The sequence below is a fragment of the Mustela erminea genome, chromosome 10 (genome assembly GCF_009829155.1).
Source record: "Mustela erminea isolate mMusErm1 chromosome 10, mMusErm1.Pri, whole genome shotgun sequence".
Lineage (NCBI taxonomy): Eukaryota > Metazoa > Chordata > Mammalia > Carnivora > Mustelidae > Mustela > Mustela erminea.
In genome coordinates this window covers 25,196,112-25,214,758 of record NC_045623.1, presented here as the reverse complement: position 1 = coordinate 25,214,758, position 18,647 = coordinate 25,196,112, and the positions used below count along the sequence as shown (strand labels likewise).

Below are 18,647 nucleotides of genomic sequence, written 5' to 3'. Positions count from 1 at the left end.
GGTTTGCACCTGTTGCCCAATCACAAAAATAAACAGCACTCCCTTTCACTTTCAGTGACGTCCTTCTGAGTAATTTAAATTATATGCCTGATCTACAAGTTAAGTCTGAAAGTGGAAAGTAAATCTGTGTGCATGCGTAGGTGTGTTTCCCCTGAGATTTTGAATTCTTTACCTTTAAAATTTTTGCTTTTTTCTTGAATTTGTTTTTTAGATCTCTACTTTTAAAATTAATCATCCATCTTAGTTGTTCCCTGGCAGTAACGGTAAGGGAGTATAAAGGATAATGGGCCTTTACACCCATGATACAAAGTGTTGACAGTAATTCTAATTAGATTTTGGTGACTTTCACATTTTTCCGCTTAGTTCATGAATTGTTGAAGTTACTTTTGTAAAAGTATATGAATGTATCCTTGACCAAACACTGTTAATCACTTTGTATTTGTTTTTTCATCTTTCATACCCACTCATCTGATTATTAAGTAAGAGAAAAGAATCCTCTTCTAATTCCTGAAGTTTTGGGGCACCAGTGGCCTCAAAGCTTTCATGCATTTTGAGGTTACATATAAAGTAACAAGTAATGGGTTTTGTTTCCCCCAGTGACTTTTCACTGCTTCTTGTTCTGGTTTCATTGTCCTTGAAGCTACTTTGTTTTATGACTTCTGCTTGTCTTCTCTTAATCTAAAAATAAATAAATATAATTCACAATTATACCTCTTTTATGTGCCTTCTGGGTATCTTCCCACCACTTATCATTGTTTTAAAGACAGAGTGAGTCTCCTGTTACAGGTTATAAGTAGATATCTGACTAGAACGCCCTTTTGTCTTCTCCCTCTGGTAAAATCTTACCTATTCTTCTAAGCCCACATTAAATAGCTTCTCCTCTGTGAACTCTCTAGCCAGAATGAACTGCTCCCCCCTTGGTGATATCACAGTTTTGTTCATTCTGTGTTATGGTTTTACCCTCATCTGTCACTTCCATCAGTTGCGACCTCAATCAGAGCAAGGACTGTATCTTATTCATTTTTATATTCCTCCCTTGGGCTTAGCACAAGGTCTGGAATATACATACTCGAAAAATGCTTGATGAGTGATTAATACTTTATAGTACACAAAGTTATTTCAAATATATTCTCTCATCTTAATTCTACAGCAATATTATGTAGCATAAGGTTATGGATGTCTCCATTTCATACATGGAAAAACTGAGAAATCCCAGAAGATAAAGCGTATGGAGAGAGGCTGTAAATCAGCCTATAGGTTTCTAACTAACTAGATTTATACAAATTAGACACGACTTAGTTTTTCAGGGCAACAAACATGTTGATTTAAGAAGAACTATTTGATGTGGAAACTTTTTCTAGTGTCCCGAGAACAATTCTGAAAAATTTTTTTCTGTTTTGGGTTTATAGTAACTGAGCTATCAGATTTGCTACCAGCCTCCCTCTGGCAGTTTCACTTGTCACAGACTATACAGGACACAACGGATACACAAGTCAAGGAAGACAGGCCTTGAAGTTATATTTTCCAAGAGGGTTTCCATGATTGTGAGAATGGCCTCCAGAGTTGACTGGCTTCCACAGAGCAGACCTTGCCAACGTGCGTGATGCCAGCCCACTGTGAAAATATCCATGCAGCAAGAGACCACAGCTGAGACAGTACAGGTAAGACTGCTCTCAGACCACTGAAATGTTGTCAAATCTCCCTTTGGAGCTGTCTCATCCTCCTCTCCTTAAATCACTCCCTGATTTTTCTCTCTGAAGATGCTGGGATTCAAGAAAAATACATTGATATAAATTGACACTTACCTCTGAACAAGAAACAATAAATTTAATCACTAAACTTATAAAATATATGTAACATTAAATATATGTGTGTTGTTATATATAGATATATATTGATAGATAGATATTTTTTAGATATGTTTTAGATATGTTTTTCCTTCTGCCTACATTACTAAAATTGTTTCTAGTCCATAAACACAAAATAAATTAAGTATATAAGCAAAAGAAACAGGGTCAGCAAACTGAGCCTAAGTTGAGGTGTGCCATAGTAAGGAGAGTTCTGAAGTAAGAAAAGACAGGGGTGTTTTTTCTTTCAGCCAGTATTTATTGAGCACCTGCTATGTACCAGGCACTGTGATACATGTTAGAGAGTCGGCACTATGTAAAATAGACATGGTCCCTGACCTCATGATGCTTACACTCTCACAGGAAAGCCAGACTTTGACATTTAATTGAAATCAAGTATAAATGCTAATATTCAAAAAAAGTCCAGGGAAGCCTGAGGAAGGAATATTTAAGCTCAGACTTGTAAATAAATATGTCTGTTAGACAAGGGAGGGGAAAAAAGATGAGGAAATGAGAAAGAGCTTTTCAGGTAGAGAAAGGTAAGAAGACTAATGGAAGCTTACTGTCACATGTTACTTCTGATTAAGAAAGAACTAAATCTGGCTGTCTGAGTAACCATGACAAATTAAGAACAGAGGGAAAAAGTCAAAGCCTGACAAGGTAGATAGAACATACATTCCAGGGAACCTCATTAAGTCATATTAAGGAGCTAGGACTTCAGAATATTCAAAACAAAAGAATGGCAGCGAAGTTTTAAGGGGAGGAGAGGCACGAAAGATAATTCATCGACTGCTGGATGAAAAGGGGATTGGAGGAAGCAAGAAGGGTGTTAAGGAAACCAGTAAAAGGCTATTACAGAGTCCCAGTGTAATAGATTGCAAAAATGGCTATAAAATATTCCTTTCCTTCTATCTACAATCTTTGGTAGTGTCTTGCCACAGGAAGTCAGAGGCTCTGAATAGCATTAACAAAAATAGTGCAAAGGCCTGCAAAGTACTTGTACATGGGGGCTTCTTGTCCTCTTTTACTGCGCTAGGAATACGGACAATGACATGTGGCTGGGCCCACGCTAACCTGCTGAAGAATGAGAGAACACACATGGAAAAGAACCCCAGCAAAAAGCAAAGAACCTTTTCTTAGTCAAAAGCCATACAGCCATCCCTGCCCACCACTTGGTATGTAAGTGAGATCACGGTAGGTCATTAAGCCATGAGCTGTCTCATCAACAGATCACACACCCAAGAAAACGCCTAGCAGAGCTTCGCCAAACTGGCCCAGACCCAAAATCTACCCAGCTGACAACATAATTCTGAGTTCGGTAAAATGATTTCTATTCTAAGCCACTAGGTTACGGAAAAATTTGTGTTGTGTAGCAAACACTGACGGAAACTCTTGACAAGAGATGATACCGGCCTAACTAGAAAGGCTAGCAGTGACAATCTGTAGAGTATAGGACCTGGAGATATGTAGGTGTTTTGGTCAAAAGAACTCCATGATTTTTGGCTTCGACCAATAGGTAGATGGTGGGTCCTACTAGCTGACCTGAAGGATAGTAAAGGAGAAAAAAATATACAGAGTAAGATGACTAGTACAATTGAGAGTATATAGAACCTCCAGTGGCTGGGAAACATCAAGGCAAAGATGTCAAACAAACCAACGGAGGGATGACTAGAGAACACCCAAAAGAGATCCAGGCTGCAAACATGAATTTAGGATTTGTTGGTGTGGACATTGTGAGGGAAGTCATGATAAACTTTCCTGAGCATAATGAGGAGAGTGAGAAGCCTAAGGGGCTCTGGTAATCACTATACATGTCATTTTGGGCAAGTTACTCAACATTTCTAAGCCTGTTTTACTGCCCATAAAATGATGTAATGTGAACTGACAGACTGGACTGTAATAAAGATTAAATAAAATTTATTTCATTTCAATCATCTGACACATATGAAGAAATAAAAAATGTTGATTATCTTCCCCATCACTTACAATCGAACTACAGAGCAATGTATTAGAGTGAGTTTTGCCCCGTTTTTTGCTCTTAAATATTTGTGGATTAGTGATGAGTTTTAATCATGGACAATAAGGGTCCTAGATTCTTCATTCTCCTTTTGAAATCTTTAACGATCTTTCTCAAGTTACATGGGTCAAAATTACCTGCGATGATTATTTAAAATACAAATTCCTTATCTCCACCCTTGACCTTCTGAACCAAAAGTCTAGAAGAGGCAAACAGAAATCTACATTTTTAATAAGCTCCCAGAGTGATTCTATACACACACTCCAAAGGTTTCCAAACCAACCCTTCCCTGTGGCTCCTTATTAATAATTTTAAAACAAGCTGAATTGGTGGAAATGTATCCAATATCCTGTGAAATTCACACACAAATGACTCTTCCTAATCAGTTCCCACTAGTTGTACTAACTCTCCCATTGTACTAACTCTGCCCCCACCACCACACCACCACAAGGTAAAAGTCTACAAATGCTCCTCTGGCCTGTGAGTCTGACTGGCCTCCCTGGACGTGGAAATCCTTGGCCTCCTCTGGAACCATTCTGTGATATTTCTAGAGTGGAGTCTGACCCATCCCACCGTCCCAGATCGTCCCTCAGAGAGCATAGTTGATCACCCGTTGAAGTTCTGCCTCATGGCTCAGGCAGCTACATACAGTACATGGTGTCAGACTCATGAGATCGGTTGCTGACTAAGAATAAATATTGTCTCACAGCTGTTAGAAAGGTTCAAATACTTTAAACTGATTGCAGAAAAAAAGAGTTCCAATCTGTTCTGTTCTGTGAAATGTCAATAGACTGTTAAGCAGGCATGTCAGATACCTTGCTTTTTGCACAAATTACAGGGTAGAAGGGAAACCAGGAGAGCATGACTAGAAAGCCATATTTCAGGAGAATAAAGGCAGCCACAAATCAGTGAGCGGAAACTGCATAGGTAGGTACTTGTCATGGGCTTCTGGAGCTAAGTCCATGTGAAGAGGGGGAGGAATGCTCCTAGAGACAGAGCTCTCTAATCACAGAGGTGCTGCGCTAGGCACACATTTATGTAAACTTGCTTGTTTGTAACACTTGGAACCAAAATCTCAGAGCCCACAGATATACTGTATTCATCTTTCCCAGAGCAATTTGCCTATTTCCCCAGCAGCTGGAGTAGAAGGGAGGAGATAAACTAGGGAGTCACACACATGATCTAAAATAGCATGAAAGGCCTATGATTAAAATACGTTTAAATCTGTTCAATAACACCTTCCAGCTCAAAGTGCTTCTCCTTTCCAACTCTCTCTCCATCTCGACCATCTCCCCTGCAGGGAGCTTGGGCCGCTGCAGAACCACCACTGCTGGAAACAAAGGAAAGATAATCCTATGTTGATTAAAATCTTTAAGAGAGTGAAGAAGGCCCCAATTCCATGCTCTTATTATGAGATTAGGTTTTATATTTCTTCCAGTACATCATGAGATATTTATTTTTAAATAATATGTTAGCAACAGGCTGTTGATTTACTCCTGTTTGACTACCAGCCCGAGACACCCATGTTGAAGCATATCCTATGTCCTTAACATGCTTCAGCCCAAATAATAATCAAATAAGATGAGGTATGGCGCTCACCCCGAGAACACTGTGTACCACTCCATTTCCACCCTCATGTGTAAAAATATCTTTGGTCTTAAAATTTTTTTTTTTTTTTATTCTAGAAGAAACCAATATATATGCAAAGTTGTCTCAATCAGAAGGGGGCACTGCTCAAAATGAAAAGATAACATGTGCCTCCACACGCTTGCTTTGGTTTCCTTTGACTCAAGGGCCAATGTCATCGTCACTAATGGCAAATCCCCTTGTGCACAGCTGTTAGTAAGAGTTGACTCTGGGTAACTCAAGAAATCTATTGAGAGCCACAAGTTCCATCTCAAGAGAACCTGAATAAATCAGGTAAGAAAAGGGGGATGGCATATGTCACTCCTTGTGAGAATTCTTCTCCCTCATGCCTAACTAAGTCTCATCAAAATGAAGTTTTTGGGGAGTCTCTGATGACTAAAGATCTCAAAATATGAGGATTAAAGAAGAAAAATCATTCTCTAATCACCGTAATTTAAGTTAAAGTCGTTGCACTATAATTCAACCAACGCCTTCTCTGTTCAAGACCCTGCTTGAAAAATGATTCAAATACAATAGATTTTGCAAGCTTCTTTCATTAAGGTTTACCAAAAATTGCTTTATAACCAAGTAAAAAAAAAAATACGAACCTCGTTTTAAATACAGTAAGAAACCTGAGGCTCAGAAAATTTAAGTAAACTTACATGCTATTAAGACGCTAGTAATACAAAATCATTCTGAAGCCACTATTCTTATTACTGTAAAGACATCGTACTGGGGGAAAGCCTGGTGCTAGGGCAATATCTTAGTCCATTTGGCGGCTAATAAAATACCACAGACCAAGTGGTTTACAAATGATAGGAATTTATTACTTACAGTTCTGGAGGTTAGGCAGTCCAAGATAAAGGTGCCAGCAGATTTGATGTCTGATGAGAACCCAATTCCTGGTTCATTTCTGGTTTGTAACAGTGTCCAACTTTGAACTCCCTTGGAAGGGAGAAGAGGGATCTCATCTCTTTTATACAGGCACTCATTTCATTCGAGTTCTGCTCTCATAACATAATACCTCCTAAAGTCCCCACCTCTTAATACCTTAATATCTTAGGGGTTGAGATTTAATTGTACGGATTTGGGAGAACATAAACATTTAGTCCATTATAGGCAACACCTAAAGATTAAATAGATACTTGATCCTAAAGCCAGAGGTGAAGGTTCACTTGATTCTTAAAAAGTAGTGGGTACACCTGGAAATGATCTAAGTTTAAAAAAAATCCCTAAGCCTTTGAATAACCTCAATCACTATTTTCAACTCGAAGTTGAAACTGTATCATTTCTTGACCATCCAAATTGTAAAGATTTTAGTGCAAAATTGTATGCCATTTCTATATTTTACAGCTATTACAGTAAATATAGTTATACATACAGCTGTAAATTTGTGTTGTAAATTTGAGCTGTATTGGGGAATATCTAAGAACATAGCATGTCCTACCCCCACTACTGCCCTGTGAAGGAAACAATCGCAGGTAATGTCTTCTATTAGCCTGTTCATGTTTTTATCATGTGACCTCTCTCTACAGGTCAGAACTGAACCAGGATGCCCACAGCAAGAATTCACAGATGCCCACTTCTGAGCAGATGACAAAATAGTCAGATCACAAGAATTAATACGTGGGTCCTGGAATAGTTGTTGAATCTTGGAAAATGTTCCAATGTTCCATAGACCTAACTGCATTGTGAAATTTGGAAAGCCATTTTCTTTGCTTCCTCCTTTCTCCATGACTTCTTAAAGTAAATCTCAACTACCTGAAGAAGACAATTTACTGGAGCCTAACAATACATTCATCAATGTTACCATAATTTTCAACCACAAATATGGAGAACTTTTTTCTTTGCACTAAATACATGGCAGACATAAAAAGATGCTCAACATCACTAACCATCAAAAAAATGGAAATTAAAACCACGGTGAAATATCACCTCACACCTGTCAGACTGACTATTATCAAACAAATGCTGGTGAGGAGGTGGAAAAAAGAAACCTTATGCAGTCCCTGCGAATACAAATTGGTGCAGCCACTGTAGAAAACAGTATAGAGGGTCCTCAAAAAACTAATGTAGAACGACCATACAACCCAGCAATTCCACTGAATATTTATCCAAAAAATGATAACACTAATTCAAAAAGATATATGCATCTATATGTTCATGCAGCATTATTTACAATAACCAAGATATGCAAGTAACCTAAGTGTCCATCAATAGAAGAGTGGATAAAGATGAGATACACACACACACACACACACACACACACACAACAGAATATTACTATGTCATAAAAGAATGAAATCTTGCCAATCACAACAACAAGGATGGACCCAAAGAGTATTATACTAAGTGAAATAAATAAAGATAAATATCATATGATTCTACTTATATGAGTAATCTAAAAAACAAAACTAATAAAACAGAAAGAGGTTCATAAATATAAAGTACAAACTGGTGTTTGTCAGAGAAGAAGGGAGTGGGAAGATGGACAAAAAAGGGGAGGAGAGCTTGGGTGGCTCAGTCGATTAAGCATTTGAGTCTTGGTTTGGCTCATTTTCAGGGTTGTGGGATCAAGCCCCACATTGGTCTCTGTGTTCAGTGGGGAGTCTGCTTGAGGATTCTCTCCCTCTCCCTCTACCCCTCCTCCCACTCTCTTCCTTTCTCTCTCTCTCTCAAAAAAAATTAATAAATTGAAAAAAAATAGAGGAGATTAAACAGAGAAGACTTCAAGTTATAAAATACATAAATCATGGGGATACAAAGTGCAGCATAAGGAGTATAGTAAATAACATTACAATAGCTTTGTATGGTGACAGATGGCAGGTAACTAGACTTTTCCAGGTGATCATTTTGTAAGGTAAATGTATGTAAATGTTGAATCACCCTGCTGTACACCTGAAACTAATATAATGTTGCCTGTCAGTTATACTTCAATAAAACAAAACAAAAAGAGAATTTCTTGAACTTTCTGATAAAAAATAAGAAATCCAGCCAGCCCTAACCAAAATCAAACAAACAAACAAAACAAAAAACAAAACATCTCTCTTTAAATAGTTCAGCAACTTTATATGGCCTATAAATCTATCATAAATGATTAATGAAATAAAATTTTCCATAATATAGTAAAGTCTCAGAACAAGTGGGTGTTTAGTTATCTTGCTATGTGTTCTGTAATAAACAAACCTGTTTAATTCTGTTTCTGTTCTTACTAGACATGTTACCTTGGACAAGTTACTTTGCCTGTCCGATCACCAACGTTCTCACCATAAATGGGCATAAAATGTGTTCTTATTTCATAGAATTATTGGGGGATAAAAAGAGACAATACCTGCAAAGCATTGAATACAATTCTTAGAACATAGTATTTTCCTTCCTTTTCTTTTGTTCTTCTCAGTCTCTATGCCTGGCTCCTTAACAGTTACAACCACCACAATAACAAATATATTTCACTGAAGTTCACAATCTGAAACATTAAAAAAAAATTGTCCTCTTTCCCTGAATTCTTCAATGCCACCCCCCGCCCCCACCCCAGGTCTCCACATTTCTAAAGTGAGTTGCAGGACCAGCATATGAGGAAAGGTGTGAGTGTGAAGTTCAAAGTCTTAGAGAAAGGCTCTTCTTCATCCCCAGGTAGAGGCAGTGGTTTATTTACCCAGTACATAAAGCAACAAGCAGCAAGATTATAGTCTGTACATTTCATCACAGGATCCTTGAGGCAGTTTCTGAAATTAGGCCTCCTGGCCTCTACATGTACTCTTTGTCCAGATCCACAACCACAGTTCCTTTTAAACATGTACAAAATGCCCTAACAATAAATAAAACCCCAGCTGCTCTTGGCTGCCATCTCCACCCAAGGGACATGGTCAGGCATAGCTGATAAAACTCTGGCTGACAGGCTGTCAGAAGATCATTTATTTTCACTGCCTGTACATAAAATAAAGCATTTTGAACCTAAGAAACATGCCAATATGTACATTAAAATGATGTACATTATTTTATACATTTTTCCTCATTAGAAGTTTGACTTTCCACAGCAATGTAAAGGTCATGTATCAAAATTAAGCAGGTGCAAAGAATCTCAAGATATCAACAATTCAATGTTAGAAACTTGAAATGGTTCAATGAAATGAAATATCCATATTATATTCACCAAGTAAAAAATATTTTGATTCACCACAATAAAGGGATGACTGACAAGCTAACAAGTTAAGTCTGAGACTTTCAGAAGCAACTCAAATTACCTTGAGTTGTAAGTGATATGAAATAAAAAGCCACAAGTGCTAGAAAGCAGATGGGGGAAAAATGGAGCCAATTTCTCAATGCAGTAGAAACATCTTCCTGGTGATGCTTAAGTATGGAACAGAGTGAGAAAATCTGTACAGGCTTCTGAGTTATAAATTGGGCAAATGTTTTTTGTCCTGTTTAAAATGTGAGAGGGTGATTTTAAAATATTAATAATTTAATATCAAAGGAATGAAAGATAATTCTCCATATAGCCCTTCCCCCTAAAAATAAAAGTCCATTAGACCTTTTTGTTCACTGTCAAGGAGATAAATATTTTTTGTTTTGTTAAAGGCCAAAAATGTTGATAGGCCATGGTTGAGTACAGAACTACTTTGAAGAAATCTTCTCCTATGGCTTTTATATAACAAGACCTAATCCACTGATCTTACTCAAAAGCCAGGCCAGTAATAATAAAATTATAATAATAAAAAAATAAGTAATGACAAGTAAAATAATAGCACCTACAAAGCACTTACCCTGTACAACTTATGGTTCTAAGTACAACACATACACTTATGAGATAGGTGTCTTTTATTTAGGAGCAATTTAAAGATGAAAGCCTGAAATGCAGAAAGGTTACAGAACAAGACCAAGCCATCCAGAATTGAGTGGTGGAGCTTAGATTCAAACTTGGACAATCTGGTTCCGGGGGTTGTGCACTTAACCACAGATGTAAGAGAAGCAACAGGGAAAGAATGAGGAAACAGATGCTCAGTTTTATTGTTGGGAACAAAAGGGAGTCAGGGAGACTTTAGCTAATTAGAAAGCAAGCCCAACTTTGAGTCAGATTCAATCCTTGTCTTACTGGTACTCAGCCTTACGCTTGAAGAAGATAAGGACTTCATTGCTCAAAGTAGGACACAGTGGAAGCCGTGGCCTTGAGCATTGAGTAGGGTGTTAGTTCAAAGTCTCATGGTGGTTTGGTTCCCAGAGGACTGGGGAATAGGTGAAGGTAGAGTTCTGTGGAGTGGCATGCACTGGGCTATTTACTCATAGCACCATAAAAAGGACGGGGATCTAAGTCGTTGAGAGCTACATGCATTCCTATGGAAATGGAGGCAAATAGAGCCTGGGCAAAAGCTCCTGGAACAACAGTTAGTTCTTGAGAAGAGATGCTACCCACAGAGCCAGACACTTTGAAAAATATCTTATGGAATCAGACAAAAAGCAATAGCAATCATGATGGCTGTAGATCAGAAAGCAAGCGAGGGATTGTTCTTATTTTCCCTGGATTGTGCAAATCACAAGGTTTGGAATAACCCAAGAGAGAGGGCAAGACCTGTGAAAAAGGAGTGATATTGGAATTCATCCTTAGAAAATGTGAGCAAGAAAAATTCTCAGAGGGCAAGACCTTGTCTACCTTCTTTTCCAAGAATATCCCCAGAATGGAGCACATACCTGGCTTATAATAGTCATGTAATGATTATTTGTAAAATAAATAAATCAGATTTTATTTTTATTCATAAAGAAAGGCTCTATTGTATTTCTTACATCTCAGGTTTTGCAGCAACTCTCACTCTATTCATTGCTGATTTGTAGGATATTTTTAAGCTGAAAGGGACTTCCAAAATTATTCTTATATTTTATGGATGAGGAAACTGAATGACCCAAGAACCCAGCCAGTTAGTGGGAGAGCTAGGACTAAGGACTCATCCAATCCTTCCTCACTCTAGCAATATAATAACTTACTTACCTTCTCAGAAATTCTTACAGGATTAAGATAAAACTGCTGATTGAGTCATAGTATTTCAGACAATTGCTATCTTTTTGCATTACAGGTTTTGCACTCAGCCATGCTGGTGTAGTCACACAAAAGTAACTTCTACCTCCTATGCATGGTCTTTGTGGCCTCACCTCCAAATTACACACACCCCATTTACTTCTATTCAGAACGCTTTCCCATATAATTCTTTGTCAGAACATGTCTTACTTGGAGCTCAATCTTTCCTCATTATGGAGACTTCCTTAACTAACAATTCCCTCATTGAAAATTTATCCATTTACAACTAAGAGCCACTATCTGGCAATGGGCCCTTCCCACCTTCAAACAGGCTATTAGGGTCATTCACTCTAAACTGGGTCAAGTGAAACATCTTCTCTGTAATAGATAATTCATCCAGTCAGTTTTAATTCCCTCTGACTCATTAAAGCAGACATTTTGAAGCACAAGTCTCTTACCAATAATTTCTAGTGAGTCAGTGTTTTGTTTATTTTTAACTCAAGTTGGAGGGGCTAATCTTTCTTTTCTTTATTACCCTTTTATGGCTGTGTCCTGTTCTAACTCAGATGTAGGGGAAATATTTCTACATCCATTTGGTTTTGAAGAAAACCACTGGAGACAAGAAGAAAACCACAGAAGTAGGTTTTCTAATCTATAAGATTATAGTTAGAAGTGATGTCAACATCATGGAGACATAAGATGTCCCGCATTTTTTGCCCTCACTCCCAACAGCAAAAATCTGGCATCCATCAACAGACAAAAGTGCCTTTGAGGGTGCTGTGGGATCCAGCATTATATACCATGGAACTCGGGAGGAGTCTTGCCTATCCTGGTATCAGGCAATGGGCAAATTGAACTCGGTCCCATATGTGGACTCAGCAGCAGCAATGAACTTGCTCCAGTCTCTCTTGGCCCACAGTCTGGGATCCCCTGGAGAACAGTGACTTAGCCAATTACTCATGGATAAAAGAGCATCTGTGGAGGTCCAGATTTCCAGAGGAAAAGTTCCAGCACTCAGTCACAGCAAAAAGCAAAAACAAAAACAAAAACAAAATGCAAATTTGGATGCATTAGAGTGGTTAAGAACAGTTTTACTTTAGTTGTGTCACCCATCTCCCAAGGTGGTACGGCTTAGGGCCAAGAAAGATCTTCCTCAGCATGTGATTTATCTTGCAAGAGAGATGGAGAATGTGTAAGTGAGAATCCAACTTCCCCAGCAGTGCAGGAAGTTGCAAACGGAGCTCATTTCTCTCTCGCCCCATCTGCAGAACTAAATCAGGAGCCCCATGACTAGGGGCAAAAAGAGTCTAGGAGATGGGAATCTCAAAGTGACTTCAGCTATCACTTAGAGTAAAAATGGGAAGCTACTGGCAGGTTCTGAGCATAGGAATGGCATAACTGTTAAGAGCAAACAAAGAGTAGAAAGGAAACAAGAGTAGAGGACAATTCAGAAACTATTGTGATCATCTCAGACTGCTGGTAACATGGTTTATATGATGGCAGCGGAGATGGTGAGAAATGGCCAAAGTGTGGATATTCTTTGGAGGTAACGCTAAGGGGAAATGCTGAATGATTATATAAATAATTTCAAGAAAGGCCCCAAGGCTTTGGGCTATAACAATAGCAAGAATGGAGATACATTGATCAAGGTCAAGAAAACTATGGAAGCTTTGGAGCAAAGTTCAAGTGTTCAGCTTAGGATATGTTGCATTTAAATTGATTATTAGATTTTTTTAAGGTGAAAGTTCAAGTAGGTAGTTAGAAATATGAGCCTGGATTTAGAATGAATGTCCAGGATATAGTTCTAAATTGTTTAGTCATGAGTACACAGATGTTCCTTAAAACCATGGGACTTGTGACAACCAGGGCAGAGTGCAGAAAGACAGGAAAGTTCACATGTAATCTCTAGATTACTACTCTTGGAAGATGAGGGAAAACCAGCAAAAGGAACTGAGATAAGAGGAAAATCAGAGGGGTGTCTGGGTAGCTCTGTCGGTTAAGCTTCTGCCTTCGGCCCAGGTCATGATTTCAAAGTCCTGGGATCGAGTCCCGCATGGGGCTCTTTGCTCAGCAGGGAGCTTGCTTCCCCCTCTCTCTCTGCCTGCCTCTCTGCCTACTTGTGATCTCTGTCAAATAAATAAATGAAGTCTAAAAAAAATTATCTTAAAAAAAAGAGGAAAATCAGAAAAGTACAGCATCCTGGAGGCCAGGAGAAAGAAGTTCTGGAAGGAGGGAGTGATCAACCATACCACTGTTGCAGATGCTTTAGTCAGATGAGTGCTATAAAGTGACCATTGGTTTTAAAAAACTAGAAACCATTGATTGAGTTTGAGTAGAATACTGGAGGAAACCTAATGGAATTGGACTCAAGAGAGAGTGGGAGGAGAGTAATTGAAGACATAAAATACAGAATACTAGTTCAGATCATCTTTCCCTACAAGGAGAAAAAAAAGAAAAGAGTCAGTAGTTTGAGAGCAAAGAGGGTGAGGAGAAAGGTTTTTAATAAACTAAGAAACTAACTGCAAGTATATTGGCATAAGGAATTGCACGAAATTTATATAGAAATTAAAATTCTCCTTCAAAATGTAGGGTTCATTTTTATCGGATTCATCTTGAATAAAGCTATATTTAAAACTGGCATGTATTTTGTTAACAAGAAGACAAAGTTGTGGAATCATACAATTCACCTTGGGGATAGAGAGTCATGTTAATAATTCTAATTACACACAATTTTCAATTAACCATTTCCTTCAATATTTTAATTTGTGTATGAAAAAAATTCTTTTTTTAATTTTATTTACTTAATTTGACAGAGAGGGGGAACACAACAAGAGGGAGTGAGAGAAGGAGAAGCAGGCTTCCCCTCCACCCCCAAACAGGGAGCCAAACATAGGGCTCAATCCCAGGACCCTGAGATCATGACCTGACCTGAAGGCAGACGCTTAATGACTGAGCCAGCCAGCTGCCCCAAATTTGTGTAAGAAAAAATTCTTATTGATGTTTTTGACTCTTACAGATTACTGAATTTTTTTTTAACTCTCAGTACTAGAGTGGATTAAAAACAGCACTGAACCTAAAACTAAGAAGTCAAGCAGGGATGAAAGGTTAATACATCTAACAGTTATGAACACATGTACTGAAACTGTTAAAGAATTCATTGAGACATATTAATGTATTGCTAGTCAGGAACTTGCATATTTTTCATGTTCACTTTTATAAGTAAATTATTCTGGGCTTCTATCAAAACTGGTCATGAATTTATTTTAATTATATTGAGCTGTTAAAATAGAATTACATTCAAAACCATTGTGGTGCACTGGTCATCCCAACACATGAATGGGATGCAACTGAATTTGTGAATTATCCTGGTACAAATAAATGGGATCCTCAGTTTCAAATTTGACTGACTTCGGTGTTATTTCTTAGAAATGTGTTTATCAATGTGGTATGTGCCAGACACCAATGGTTGTTTGCCAAAATTGTCCTCCCTTTTTCCTTCAGTGCCAAAAGCCCCAAATTTTAGCTAGGCATACAGCAGCTCAGAATGTAGACATTCTCCAACTCTGTTTGCTCCTAAGTGTGGCTGTGTGACTGGGAGCAGGCCTATGTGAATATGAAAGTAATATAAGGCATCTTCCAGTAAGCATTCTTGAGGAGAGGATGCTTGCCCTGATTCATCCCTTTTTATTTTCTGACTGGAATGGAGCCTTATTGGACCGGATATCCAGTAAACATAGGAATAGTGACTATGCGTAGCAAAGGAGACAGAAGCCTAGATTTTTCCCTGATACTATAAAATACCATTTTAGCTTTATGCTGTCTCCTTCAAACTTCTCAAAGACAAGAAAGAAAAAAAAATGCTTCTATTGTTTAAGCTACTATTAGCTGATGCTTCTTGTGACCCTGTTTCATGGGATAATATATGGAGGCCCAGAAATTAAAAGCATTGAATGCTGTAAGATAAAAATAGGGGACAGAAGTCCTAAGAATAATGCCTGAAATATTTTTTAGAAAGGGAAATGATGAATGTACGGATTCATTTGTAGGATAATTAATTGTCCAGAATTTATCTCTCACTTTATCTAAGATGTTTATTTCTTAAAGCAATGATGAGAAAGGCATCTATACTATCGTAAGGCCCATTCTTTTGTTTGTTTGTTTGTTTTTAAGAATTTATTTATTTATTTGTTTATTTATTTATTGGAGAGAGAGGGAGAAAGCACACAAGTGGGGTTGGGGCAGAGGGAGATGGGAAGAGAAAGCATCCTAAACAGGCTCCACATCCAGCGAGGAGCCCAGCATGGGGCTCCATCTCACAATTTTGAGATCACGACCTGAGCCAAACCCAAGAGTCAGATGTTCAACCAACTGAGCCACCCAGGCACCCCCAAGACCCATTTTTGATCACCCTATCCAAATAATAACAAATGTTTATACTCTGGGTACAAAACATGAAGCCCTTACTAATGGAGTTCAGATGCCCAAGCAAAAATGAAATCAAGAATTTGGGTTAAGCAAGCTGATAGTTGCCTATACTGATCTTTGTCTTGAAAGAAATTTATTCAGGGGATATTAGAGATGGCTATCAGATGGCCTTAAAAAAAAAAAAAAAGAAGGGCATAATAGCCCTTACTAATAAAAATGCCTTTGATGAAAAAGACTAAAGATAAGAAATATGATCAAAGAAGGAAATTGATGGTGAAGTTCAAAGAAGAAAAACTACTTGTTGTACATATGCTTTGAACCACATGAATAAAAAAGAACACCAAATCAAGATTTTTCTACAACTTCCAAAGCCAATACTTTTCTCCTTTGCTTGTTTTTATTCAAAAGTAAAGATATTTCTGTTTGGTAGTGAGCACTGTGGGTAGAATAACTTTAATTCTGCCATCTCTCTGTGAACATGGGAACGTAATAGGAAACTGGACAATTGCTCACATTTGACTGTATTAGGTACTGACACGGGAAATAGCCAAGGCTTTATTTCAGAGTCCCTGAACATCAGGATGCTTGCTTATCTCTCAATATTAGAAGAGGGCATTTATACCCTTACCTGCCTCACTAACTTCTGTTCTCAGAAGTACATGAACCTTTAAAATATGCACTACTAGCTCTTCTTATACAGAAAATAGATTGATTAAATTCTCAAAAAGAAGGAGAATATTTGGTCTTTGGTAAATGGAAAGGGTGTACAGTTTCTGAAAAACCGAATGACTTTTTAAAATTTTTATTTATTTATTTATTTGAGGGAGAGAGAAAGAGAGAGAGAACATGGGTGGAGGGAGAGGCAGAGGCAGAGGCAGAGGGAGAAGCAGACTCCCCACTGAGTAGGAAGCCCAACATGGGGCTCAATCCCAGGACCCTGAGATCATGACCTGAGCCAAAGGCAGACACTTGACAAACTAAGCCACCCAGGCACCTCTGGAATAACTTTTTAAAATTTTTTAAAGTTTTTTAAAGTTTTTACTTTTTTATTTGACAGTGAGAGACTCAGCAAGAGAGGGAACACAAGCAGAGAGAGGGGGAGAAGCGGGCTTCCCGCTGAGCAGACAGCCTAATGCGGGGCTCAATCCCAGGACCCTGGGATCATGACCTGAGCAGAAGGCAGACGCTTTACGACTGAGCCACCCACGCACCTCTGGAATGACTTTTTTTAAATGTCTCCATAAGAAGAAGCAATCAGGTGATTAAATAAAAAGGAAACAAATGTATTCTGCTATCCTAGGTGGGGATGAAGAAGAAAAAACCAACATGACTCTGAACCAAAGAGGAAGAGCGTGTGGTAAAAGTGCCTGTGGTTCTGCAGGACTGATAAGAAAGGCAGGGGAGGTGAGGGTATGAAACCAAATTTCTGCTTCTGCATGTCAGGCATAGTTCTCAAGAATTTGGTTTGTTTCCATCAGTTAGAAAAAAAAATGCACAAATACATACTGAGTCCAATAAACTATCATAGATGTAGACCTAATACAGTTAAACATGACCTAATATTTAATACAGTTAAACACAGTAGAATGAGTAGCTAGACTCTTGGAGGATGATTGCTGGTAGAAAGACTCTAAATTGGAATATGCAAATACACTAAGAAATATGCACACATGGTAACTGTAATTACAAAAAAAGCCAAACCCAGCTTAATTTCTGATTAGATTGACTCAACCTCCATGCAAAGATTGAGCAATGTGAGAGATATAACAATTTCCAGGTACCTATTCCCAGATTCTGTTTACCTTAGTCACTGCATTCCTATGTAAGAGTAAGATCATGAATGCAAAAATCTACAAGACACAGAAAGCAGCAACTTCTAAAAACTGTCAAGAGACAAGCAATCAACAAAATCAAATCCTGATATGACACAGATGTCTATGTATTACAGCGGGAATTTAAAATAACTGTGCTTAAAATACTAAAGATTCTAATGGGAAAGGTGGACAACATGCATTAATGCATGGGAATTTCAGCAGAGATAAAAACTATAAGAAAAATGAAAACAAAATGATATCAATGAAAAATATAATAACAGATGAGTATTCCTTCAACAGACTCATTGGTGGATTCAACATGACTGAGGAATGAAGCAGTGAAAATTAAAGGTCAAAAGAAATTAGCCAAACTGAGGGGAGCGGTACAGAAATCCGCCAACCTAAAACAGAAAGAGGAAAAAAGGAGTTAAAAAAAAAAAATCCAAAAGCAGTAGGACAAAATCAATTCAACATACGTGTAATTGGAAACCCAGAAAGAAGAAAGAGAACAGGGGAAAGAACTATTAGAAAGAATTATGCTTATGAATTTTCCAAAACTAGTGAAATACACAAACCACACACACAGACACACACAGATACACACATAGAGGGAGAGAGAGAAAAAAAATATTATATTAAAACCATAGAAAAAATATTATATTAAAACCATATATAGAAAACCAATTACAAAAAGAAAATTTTGAAGGAATGCAAAGAAAGAAGACATATTACATATGGAAGAATAAAGCAAACTCCGTGTCAGAAACCGCGCAGCCAGAAAACAATGGAATGATATCTTTAAAGTATTAAAAGGGAACAAACAAAAAATCTGTCATCCTGAGATCCTATACCTAATTAAAATACCTATCAAAACGGAACGAGAAATAAGAACTTTTTCAGAAAAGCAAAGA

At 37.9% G+C, this 18,647-nt stretch overlaps 1 long non-coding RNA gene across 1 annotated transcript; it reads left to right on the top strand.

The window, feature by feature from the left end:
- Nucleotides 1–1,478: 1,478 nt before the first annotated feature.
- Nucleotides 1,479–7,107, top strand: LOC116567829. The gene is made up of 3 exons (XR_004276368.1): nt 1,479–1,661; nt 2,884–3,022; nt 7,026–7,107. It is a non-coding gene; the product is annotated as an uncharacterized LOC116567829 (long non-coding RNA).
- Nucleotides 7,108–18,647: the final 11,540 nt, after the last annotated feature.